The sequence below is a fragment of the Miscanthus floridulus genome, chromosome 4 (assembly GCF_019320115.1).
Source record: "Miscanthus floridulus cultivar M001 chromosome 4, ASM1932011v1, whole genome shotgun sequence".
NCBI classification, from domain to species: Eukaryota; Viridiplantae; Streptophyta; class Magnoliopsida; order Poales; family Poaceae; genus Miscanthus; species Miscanthus floridulus.
In genome coordinates this window covers 16,080,176-16,090,575 of record NC_089583.1, presented here as the reverse complement: position 1 = coordinate 16,090,575, position 10,400 = coordinate 16,080,176, and the positions used below count along the sequence as shown (strand labels likewise).

The window sequence follows — 10,400 nt, the reverse complement described above, 5'->3', positions numbered from 1 at the left end:
AACCCTTTCTCGTAGTACCCGACATATAAGTGAACAGCAGAGAAATATTAAAAAAAAAAAACTCAACGCTAGCGAGAAGCTCGTCGCTCAGATCGCACGTCTTCCTATGAAACCTGCTGTCTCTGTCATCCTGACCCACCCACATGAGCTGTGCAGCTAAATATTTGTTTATTGTTTTGGTTCAGCTCCTCGCCTGTCAGACTTTAGGCCGCCGTTGAGGACGCCCTAAGCATAAAGTAGCAGTGCTCCCTCCATTAAAAAGTCTGTCTACTACATAACTATATGTTTTATATAATTTTAATATATAAATTTTTCTGCACCATAAAATTAAAATCTAATAGCCTTTAGCCTTCTTCTACACAAATCATAAGATCAAATATCCATATATTAAAAAAATATTTTTTTTTCTATGAAAAGACAAAAGAACAAATCGAGCGACCGATCCTCCGGCCGCACGCGTATACACATATAGGACGGGCGGTCCTTCGGCTGGCTCTTCGTACAGATCACCTTTCCTCCCCACGCTCACGCACAAACATGCAGCAGCCAACGGCAAGCAAACGTGCAGACAATAGCAGACGGTGTTAGAGGCCAAGAAGACAGTTGAAAAGAGAGAGGGAGAGAGAGAGAAAATCCATATGTTTTTTTTTTTGCGCTAAAACACAGGTGTATTATATAACATTTCTGTTAAAAAAACAACATAAATCTCACCTTTTAGGAGTAAATCGACCAAATATGTTTACAAAAACTAACATTTATGATATGCAAGTATCATTAGATTAATTAATCAAAAAATATATTTCATAATAAACTATTTGGATATACAAATATTGATACTATTTTCTATAAATATAGACAAATTTAAGATTAGTTGGCTACTCAAAAACAAGATTTATATTTTTTTACAGAGGAAAAACAACATAATTGTGCAAACTTAATTTGCCATATGGAATGGGCCGGGCCGGGCAGACCATAAACAATGTCTTATCTCAGTAGAACTGTGCCGCATGCTTTTGAATAGATGCAAAAGCCTGATGAGTGAAGATATACCATTGCACGACTGCACTTCCAATCGCCCAAATCCGAGAAAAACAAATGAATAGGCAATGAGATACGGTGCCAGTTTGAAAATCAGAGGACCAAGGGTTCCTCCACCCATCTTGGCAAATGAAATGGACACTACTCAGGTAGAGCTCTAAAGCGGGAAAGCAGCTCTTCCACTCGATTCACGAGTCGTTTTGGCTGGCAGAAGAAATATGAGAACACCTGCCTTTCCTGCTGCGCGTTGCGTGAAGGCTGTTTCAACATCTGCAGAACATTCGTAAATATAGCTAGCAACTTTAAGCGAACTCAGGGAAAGACGTGAAGTGTTCTGAACCCAAGATTGTACGTAACAAAGAGTGCAAAAGTCAAATGCCCAAATGTTAAAGAGTACCTCGGCCTTTTCGTCTCGAGCTAGTGTCACTTCACTAACGGAAGCAGAGACTTGCTGGCTGACCATTTCAAGGTCTTCAAGTGATTGCGCCAGTGGCTGCAGTAGAAAAAAAATGGTGAAGTCCACTCGTGACAGCATATATGAAATAAAAAGAGGACCGAGGGATGAGAGCAACGTACCCATGGTGTAAGCTTTGGTTGCTCATCAGAAAGGGGCACAGCGAGAATTTGCTCCAGTGTTTGGATAATCCTACATCTGCCAGAGGTAAAAAAGTATGGGATGATCAGACCAAGGGGCTAACATATTATTCGAGCAGTAGGGGCTTGTTAATGTCAAGTTCAGCTGTGACGCATTTGTCATCTTGATACTGGGGGGAATCGCAAGGCACAATGAGCTAGGACAACTCACAGTTCATCAGTGCATCTTCCTCGCTCACGTGGAAGAACATTTTCAGCCTCATGCTGAAGGTACTGGAGCTCATCTTGCAGCTCTGTTATCTGCTCGATCAAACCATATGATGAAACATATTCTGGTGACATTGCTTGGGAACCTACAAAAAATTTAAAAGATGAATGGATTATTCCAGCTTAATAGTAAAAAAAAAAACATCCCAACTAGTGGTGGATATAGGAATTGTAAGCAGAGCCAGCTTACTTGAGTGACTACTAAGGATATCCCTCACAGCATGAAGATAAGAATCGCTGTCGTCAACTGATCCCTCTTCAAACATTTCAGATGCTGCTTGATCAATTAAATGATACCGGCCCTATATATCCATGATGTAGATACTCTATTTTGTAAGAACACAAGTGAAAAATGATAAGAAGCTAAATAATATGCTGAACTTAATGGATAAAACTCAGCAACAATACCAGGCGGCCATCAACAGCTGAGAAGTAGCTCTGCAATTCCAATTCTACAGCTTTAAGAAATGAATAGGCACTCGATATTTTTATCTGTTCTTCAAGCTGGCAGGTTATCTTCAGAAACAGATCAGCAGCAAGTTGATTGACCAGATGATTGATGAACTGCAAGAAATAAAGTGTCTACATGACCACTTATTGGGTAAAAAGATGTGTTGCTACAAACAATTGTCAAACTCATAAGGTACCTTCTTCTGATGACTTATGTAGCATTCCTGGCGCAGAAGCTTTAAATTGTGATCTCCTAGAAGGTCATGAAATCATAGTTACAACATGCCATACTATTCACTCGAGAATGCAAAAAGAAAAGGTATATATATTTATAGTGTCATGAAGATCACACCTTCCAAAATATTTGCACCTGAAAGCTGAGCAAGGTCTGCACACAGGCCTGTAACAGTCTGAATAAAGGGCAACACATAAAGATAAAAAAGTCAATAGTGCAAAGAAACAATGACTAATACAGACATTAACTTTGTACACCACCAGAAAACAATTGGAACTCACCCAGGTAAAGTACAGTAGGACAGCTACATGGATGATAAAGAAGCCAGAGATTGACTCAGAAAAAGATAAGCTATGAACAACAGAGCATCTAGTAACTATATCTCAAAACTATGTATTGGAATCGAGGATGAAGAACAGTAGAACACAACATTCAAAACATGAAAATGATTTTGAACAAGTATGTGATTGTTAGTTTCATTTTTTGGAAAACCTTTCGCTTCAATACTGTATGGGCGAGGGTAAGGCTTGCCACTGACACTCTTTCCCAGACCCCGCACAAAGCGGAAGCTCTCTGCACTGGGTATGCCCTTTACTGTTTGATCATTCAATTCAGCTAAAACAGGAATGAGTTCTTGATAGAACGAGTTATATGGCTAGGAGATTGTTGAAAAATCTTTGAGTGCATGACACTTGACAGGGAAATAAATTAAACCAAGGTTTCAAGTAATGTAACCTAGCAACTCCACATCATCCATTGAGATCATAGAGAAACCTTTCTTAGGGTGCTCATGTTCTATCAATGAAAAAAAATCTTGTAACAAAATTACCTCAGATAAGTATTTCTGCACATGATGGGAAAGATCTTTAATCTCTTCAGCAAGTTCGGCGTTTTTCCTCCTGAGTATGAAACAAGTGAAACCACAAATCAGACATATTAGTGATAAGAGAAATGCCAGTGGACCACTTGTTCATGTTCAAATTCAAAGAAACCAAACAGGATAATGTCATGCTGCTGCACTATAGTTAAACTTTCAAAAGCAACTAATCATGCTCCACTACCTGTCAATCTGGCATTAAGCATATCCTGCATACCTTAGAGAATGGCTATCCTGATGAATATATGACTGTTGGGATGCCAACTGAGTTCTCAGAACTGATAGTATAGCCTCTTCTTTAGCATGTTCCACTTGTGCTTCTATGTACTGTCTCTTACTTTTAGCAAATCTGTCAACAAATGAGCAGCATCAGAATAGCAATCCCCCTCAGAAGAAAAGAGACACGACATTACTTAGATGATAACAATAAAGTATATGCATATAAAAGATAAAAACTGTACATCTTGAAAGATCAACAAAAAAAATCCAGATTCCGAGGTAATGTCGTGAAAAAAATCAAGTATATTTTATTGTGGCATAGTTTATTTGTGAGTTTTCCAGTGAAGTGATGAAACTAGTAGCGACAGGGTTAACTGGGGTGGTGGATTATATAGAATATAGGGGAAGCCAGAAATAGATGGCACCCTACCAGTAGCCAAACTAACTACACAGATGTTTGAGGTTAATGTCAAGCTGAAGAAAACAAACTAATAAGCTGAATTCAATGCGAAAATTCCTTCCAAAACTCAACTAAATACCACTTGTTCCCTGTAAAAGATGAAGCTAATTAAACTTTAAATTGATTTCCTATCAACACCATCTGCCAAAACTAAGATTCATCAGAATTTATCCTTCGGCGGAAGCAGGAGAAGCCCTGGCAGTAATACTGCGCAACTTTTCTGATGGTAAAAAAATTAAGACATTTCAAAAGAAAAATGAAGGTGCAATGATCTGTAGTAATCCAAAAATTTCCACATTGACAGACCAAAAAGTACTTACATGGAGTTAATTCGGCTCAGTTCGACAACAAAATGGTGGGAGTTTACTGAATCTCCTGTGCAGAAGGGAGGATAAATTGCTTAATGGTCTAATACCACTTTGGCATAAATTGTTAAACCACATGTGAAAGAACATGGGAATATGAATTACTAGGCATGATTTCATGTTGAAGACCAAATCCAAGTCTAAATGTAATTGAGATGCATACAGTATGACTGCTAAGGAAATCTACAGAGTGCAGTATGCAAAAAGGATTCACAAATAGAAGACATGAAGCAATAGGATTTGCCCAAATTTTAGAAGGTAACTGTGAAATGAAAATAAATGAGAAACATCAATAACTTCAGCTGCTCCTGCTGGCAAAATAAAGACTATGAGACTGGAGCTAGACTCACCTCTTAACTTGTCATCTTGAACAACAAGTTGGAGTGGTCCCTACCATACCGCCAAGAAAAGTTTGGTCAGCAAGCAGGTGGCAAAATTATTCAAACTAAAAGCAAATTTGTCGATAATTTAGTTTACTCTAGATATAATACCAGTAATTTGTTTATAAGGTGATAATCTATTATAGTCGTTTCCACTCAAAAGAAAATCTATTGTAGTTTCCCATTATACTTATTTGTTATTTGCATATACTATAATAGTGCAGGAAACTATTGCAGAATGACAATATATAATATATGCTCTGCCTCTCCTTTGGTTCTTTTTTCTTTACTTAATGGAATGACACACAGTTCTCTTGCGTCGTTCGAGAGAAACAACAATATATAATATAGTTTTTTGAACAAAATGACAATATAATATTTACAATAGACTATTTAGTAAAAATATGAATGCCTTTAAAAAAATAATTACTTGAAAAAATGAACTTAGAATTCATTTTAATAGCAATCAAAATATGGGCTGGAGCACATAGATGTTCCAGCTTCAATAGCTTCACATATGCACCAGATCATGTAGATCAGTATCCATTGTATGCGTATGGTCAAATAGGATTTTCTTTTAATCGTAAATTCAAGTTTCTAAACATAAAATCCAGTTAATATAGGAATGGCAAGATCATGAAAGCAAAAACACCTTCTCAAACTTCTTAGAGAACCATTTGTTTAGTTCCTTGGTACAAGCCAGGGCACTGCTCACATAAGGCTGGAAGTCACAGTATGATAGGTAGACCCCGATATCTGCAAGGAAAAAAATGCTGTGCATTCAAAAGATTGACAAGAATTTAAACATCAGCCAATATACACTTATATATGACAAGCTGTGGCACTAGACAATGACCACATTTGCATGTATATACAATACAAGTCAAAATGGAAGTACCAGGTGATTAATGCATGTCATCAAATGCAATCGGATGAAATCATTTGCATTGTACATGTTAAGAGAAAGAAGAATACCAGCTTCTGAGTGATAGTAAGACAACTCCTGCGTGGTTGCAGTAAGTTTTCCAAGTATTGCATTCATCTATCAGAGAGTTCTAAAAAAAAGTCAGAACAGAGAGCAAAGTCTTCTCTTGTTAATTGCTAGAATGAATTCTATAGGAAAGAATAGAACATGTCAGAAAGAAGCATAAACTTGGGTTCAACTAGTTAGGAACTGACATAAAACAACATCAAAAGAAAACAACACAAAATGGATAAATAACCTGTGGACCAAACAGACCAATAAACCCTGTTATTTGTCAGCACCTATCAAGATAGCCTGTTTTTTAGTGGATAGAAATAGTCCTCAGCCCTCAGAAAATCGCAAAATACTAGCCTAGGAATGTTACATGGATAATCAACACAGATTGCAATGTTTCCATGATTATAGACTATAGAGCAGGCAATGGATGACAGGTTCTAAGCCAGATATGATTACTGTGGTATGATATGCAACAGAGATCCCAGTAACATCTAATGAAATTAGGTACGGATTGGGTAGCATAGTAGTATGGTTTACTTACCTTGGACAAAGCCAAGGAATGTTACCTCTAAACTTCTCTTAGCAAATATCTCATCTAAGCCAGTAAGTTGTCCATTAGCTCTAGTATTAGCAGATGAGCGGAACTTCTTTCCCTGCTTAATGGTGGTAGCTTGTGCTGTAAGTATATCAAGCTTCCACTCCAGAGAAGCAAGCTGCTTTTCCAAATCAGAAACTTCAGCTTTAAAAGCAAGCTTTGACTCACTAGAAGAATAAAGAAAATCATCCATAAATTGAGAGATCAAAACAAACTGCTAACAAGATAAGCATCTTCTAACATAGCAAACCTTGTCACACTACACTATATGACCCACTAAACTGTCTGATATCCAAGCAAGGTCAGACTCGTTATGTTAAGAGTCAAATACTCAACCATTGCCTAAGTTAGGAACTTAGGCATCAATTCATCGTATATCATGTGCAAAACGAAATGAACAGGAGGTACCTCGAAACGACATACTCATGCAGGTAAAACTCCAGGAAAAAAAAGAAAGACAAAACCAGAGCAGAACAATTTCTTATAAGAAAAGCTATATTGGGTATATTTGCAAGGGTTGTAAGGAAAGTGCAGCTCTAAGAAGCAGGACATAACGGTAGCTCGTCAATTCCTATAACGAACGAGACAGCCTACCGGATGTCTTCAAGACTTTCGTCCGTCAAGAATTTGTATTCCTGATTCTCCCCATTGTCTGAGAAAGCCGAAATATGATCAAAAGCAAAATCCAAGTCTTCCCCCTGAAAATGGCAACCAAATCAGGAGCAGGCATGTCTCGCTTTATAGAGCTAACAGTTTGAGTTAAATGAAAGCAATGCACGGGCGTCTGAATCTACTATCTACAATGGTTTTAATGGATCTCGCTACTCATATCATAACATATAATTCACAATGCAAGTGACTTATGAAATAACCCAAAAAAATGAAACCAAAATATGCATACCTCCAATAACTTGCCTTCCATTTCAAGCTGCTCGTACCTGCAGTTCATGCAACAGTTGCAGCAGGTATTAGCCTGAGAGCCATTACAAACTAAACAATGAATGATTCAATAGCAAAATGATGTTTTCGTTTAATACTTTCACGCGCAACTTTGCTCGTTATAAGTTTTTTTTTTAGAGTGCTCGTTATAAGTTATGCCATCACATCGTAGCACTTAGTATGCTTCACTACGGACAAATTCCAGCAATCCCTTTCTGATAGATCCGTTTTAGCTTAATCATGCACGGTTATCAAAGCATGCATATGCAAAGTGTGTGAGCCTTCTCATGCAAGCCCGTCGCTTCCCCAAGTTTCACATCATACTCCCTCCAAGCATTTTTGCAACGTAACCAACAATTCGTGAAGCCAATTTCGACCAATTCAAAATTCTAAACCAAAGCCCAGCCACGCCCTAATACCTCCCGCATCGCACACCCGAAATCTGGAAGCCCCGTCTCCGCCAATTCAGTCCCCAGGGCCCAGACTAATTTCGCAACCAAAAAAAAAAAAATGCCCCCGCGCACCGCGCATTCAACTGCGATCATATCATATCATATCATGGAATTAACGAAGGCGCGAGGGTTTCGGCGGGGATAGGTCCGTACAGCTCGAGGTCGGTGGCGGAGAGGACGTTGCCGGGCGCAGACCCACGCGAGCACCCGCCGGGAGTCCTCCCCCTGGAGAAACGCCCACTCGAGGCTCTCTGCGTCGAGGGGGTCGTCGCCGTCGAACCCCGCGGCGGCCAGGGAGTCGCGGAGCTGCTTCGCGCTCATCGCCGGCGCGGCGGCGCTGGGGCCGAGTGGGGACGCGTGGGGGAAATGGAGGGGTCGGATGGAAGTTTGCAAAGGGGTGGGGGTCGCGGGCCCTGGTGCCGGGGTGTTGACCGTTGACGAGATACGTTTCCATGGGCTGCCTAGGCGGTCTCCCGCTGACACATGGACCCTACAGATACGATTGTGGATCAATCAAATAGTCTCTCCATTCAAAATTATAAGTCAGTTTTTTTTATACGTCTATTTTGCTATATATCTAGTAAAATGAACGTAACAAAAAAAATGACTTATAATTAAAATGACGGGAGTATTTTTTTTTTGGCTATAATGTCTTTTTTTAGCTTCATAGGAATTAGTTTGTTAAGGTAATTAAATGAGCTCTAGTACGAAAATATATATTTAATCAATCAAATGTCAAAAATAATTGGAGATTTATAGAACGAAAATATTTTTCGGGAACGAGCCTTACTTGACGACGTGGATACGTAGACTAGCACGTTAGAGCTATCTTGTTAGCTTGTGAGGCGTAATCGAATTTCTAAGAGTTTTGCTGTCGTTGATTATTTACATCTATGCGTTGCATCCACGTATATCATAATAGGAACAACGATGGACCGTGGAGACGACCAGAGTAGCAGAAATGATGGTGCCTTGGTGATCGTGTCGCTACGATGGAATGCTAACTTTTGGTTATTCTGCACTTTTTTATGCTTGTGCATTAAATTTTAAGGAGTTAAATGAAAACCACTTGCATATATATCCTTATCCTATGAGTCTTACTAGTACGACAAGATCGTGTAGATTGCTATGCTACAGGACTCCAGTAGAAGTCGAGTGATTGCCTGTCACTCGTGAGAGATAGGAAAAATATTATTTTTGTTATTATATTATTATCACCTGAAAAATATATATGAATGATAATTGGAGATCGGGCGAAATGGTACTTTAGAGCTGGACTTGGTTTGGCATTCGAGCGAGGCCCAGATTACACTTGTTCCGTCTGTGTCGGTTAAGGACCGGTCATTGTATTGGGTTCTGGACAGGTCACAGACTTATTATCCTGAACACATACTTGTTTATGGGAACATGAAAGGCTTGCTGCTCTCTTGTCATGGGTTCCGGCTCTTTTCCAGACCGACTGATTGGAAACAGAGATGATGAAGGTCTAAGCACCACACTGAGTTCGGGACTCAGGTGTGGGGGTTTAGAGTCCAAGTTTGGACAAGGACCTGGATCCCTTGATAGGAGAGTGGTGGGTTGGTCTTATTTGTGCCTGGAGTACAAACAGGGCATGTGCTTCGGGGTACCCAGCTAGGCACATTGATTCACGAATCGCTGGGTAATGCGGTAAGACTTGTCTATAGTCTAGCACCGTAGTAAAAACTGGAAAATGAAAGATAGTAAAATAATTCTAATCGCTTACCACCTGCTTGAAAGTAGCATAGATGCTTACATAGAATGGTTAGTTAATGAACTAATGCAGACTGCTAATAAAATTAAATATAAGGACGCACGTTTAGTAATGCTCCTGCAGATGCAATAAACCCACAAGCCAGATAGCCTTGCATACCCTTGGAGTCTTTTCTTTCCTCATCACGGGTAAGTCTTGCGGAGTACAATGGAGTACTCAGGGTTTGTTCTACCCTGTTACAGGTGACAGGAATATGTGGAGCTGACACTGGTGTGTGGAAGCCTCTTGGTGGGCTCAGCGAGGATTTTCATTGCGTTGTGGACATAGAGTTTATTTGAAACTTTCACCTAAAATATTTTACAATAAAAAAAACTTATAACCTGTTATGATGTATATAACGGATTATCATGTTAACGTTTAACTTGTCATTAAATAATTTTATTTCCGCTAAAACTCTGATAACATGATCATATTCCGCTATTATAAACAATAAATATTATACTCTGATGTTGCATGAAAAGTGATGTAAGAAATGGCTAAAATATTGTAAGCTTTATTCTCTCATTTGTGATCCTGATGGAAAAATGTGGATTTTCGAGTTCTTCCTTAGGGTGTGCTCGATGAAACTGCGTAATTTAGTGTCATCTCTTGATTACTTAGTGTCTAATGAAAGATAAGTACTCCTGAGAGATATTAGATTAGGCGGTTCTGCCACAGCACACAACGTTAGCCACTCCCTGGTGGACCTGCTGCAACAACTCATCAATGCGTTTGCTAATGTTAGTAACCTTAAATCTTCATTATCTTCTGTGCTT

General features: G+C 39.2%; 1 pseudogene; it reads right to left on the bottom strand.

Annotated features, from left to right (window-relative positions):
- Positions 1-919: 919 nt before the first annotated feature.
- Positions 920-8,205, bottom strand: LOC136551024 (AUGMIN subunit 3-like; annotated as a pseudogene).
- Between the last annotated feature and the right edge of the window lie 2,195 nt (positions 8,206-10,400).